Consider the following 1373-nt stretch of genomic DNA (forward strand, 5'->3'; position numbering starts at 1 on the left):
GGTATCTGATCGCCTTCGAACCTCTAACTTTCGTTCTTGATTAATGAAAACATACTTGGCAAATGCTTTCGCTTCTGTTCGTCTTGCGACGATCCAAGAATTTCACCTCTAACGTCGCAATACGAATGCCCCCGCCTGTCCCTATTAATCATTACCTCGGGTTCCGAAAACCAACAAAATAGAACCGAGGTCCTATTCCATTATTCCATGCACACAGTATTCAGGCGGGCTTGCCTGCTTTAAGCACTCTAATTTGTTCAAAGTAAACGTGCCGGCCCACCGAGACACTCACTCAAGAGCACCCTGGTAGGATTGCAACGGGGTCCGCCTCGGGACGCACGAGCACGCACGAGGCGCGTCGCACGCCTTCAGCTCGCCCCACCGGCAGGACGTCCCACGATACATGCCAGTTAAACACCGACGGGCGGTGAACCAACAGCGTGGGACACAAATCCAACTACGAGCTTTTTAACCGCAACAACTTTAATATACGCTATTGGAGCTGGAATTACCGCGGCTGCTGGCACCAGACTTGCCCTCCAATAGATACTCGTTAAAGGATTTAAAGTGTACTCATTCCGATTACGGGGCCTCGGATGAGTCCCGTATCGTTATTTTTCGTCACTACCTCCCCGTGCCGGGAGTGGGTAATTTGCGCGCCTGCTGCCTTCCTTGGATGTGGTAGCCGTTTCTCAGGCTCCCTCTCCGGAATCGAACCCTGATTCCCCGTTACCCGTTACAACCATGGTAGGCGCAGAACCTACCATCGACAGTTGATAAGGCAGACATTTGAAAGATGCGTCGCCGGTACGAGGACCGTGCGATCAGCCCAAAGTTATTCAGAGTCACCAAGGCAAACGGACCGGACGAGCCGACGATTGGTTTTGATCTAATAAAAGCGTCCCTTCCATCTCTGGTCGGGGACTCTGTTTGCATGTATTAGCTCTAGAATTACCACAGTTATCCAAGTAACGTGGGTACGATCTAAGGAACCATAACTGATTTAATGAGCCATTCGCGGTTTCACCTTAATGCGGCTTGTACTGAGACATGCATGGCTTAATCTTTGAGACAAGCATATGACTACTGGCAGGATCAACCAGGGAGCTGCGTCAACTAGAGCTGAGCAGCCGGCCGCCCGGGAGTGTGTCCCGGGGGGCCCGCGCGAACACGCAAGCGTCCGCTCAATTATTCTGCAAACAGGAGGAGGCTGAGCTCCCCTGCACCATACACCTCGAAACCCTCTCAGGTCCCGGCGGCGCGCAGCGCCGTCCTAAGTACTTGGTCGGGTTCGAGAGAGGCGCAATCGCCCGGAGTTTGGCGAGTAGACGCTTTAGGTGCGACCACCCGTGCTCCCAACTGAGCTTGCCGCT

The 1373-nt window shown here is 53.3% G+C and overlaps 1 non-coding gene across 1 annotated transcript in view; it reads right to left on the reverse strand.

The window, feature by feature from the left end:
• Positions 1–1106, reverse strand: part of LOC124563381 — a 1911-nt gene extending 805 nt beyond the window's left edge. Inside the window, exon 1 of the ribosomal RNA XR_006970135.1 lies at positions 1–1106. This exon is cut by the window's left edge and continues 805 nt beyond it. This is a non-coding gene — a ribosomal RNA (small subunit ribosomal RNA).
• Between the last annotated feature and the right edge of the window lie 267 nt (positions 1107–1373).

Source organism: Schistocerca americana, unplaced genomic scaffold, assembly GCF_021461395.2.
Source record: "Schistocerca americana isolate TAMUIC-IGC-003095 unplaced genomic scaffold, iqSchAmer2.1 HiC_scaffold_1198, whole genome shotgun sequence".
Taxonomy (NCBI): Eukaryota; Metazoa; Arthropoda; class Insecta; order Orthoptera; family Acrididae; genus Schistocerca; species Schistocerca americana.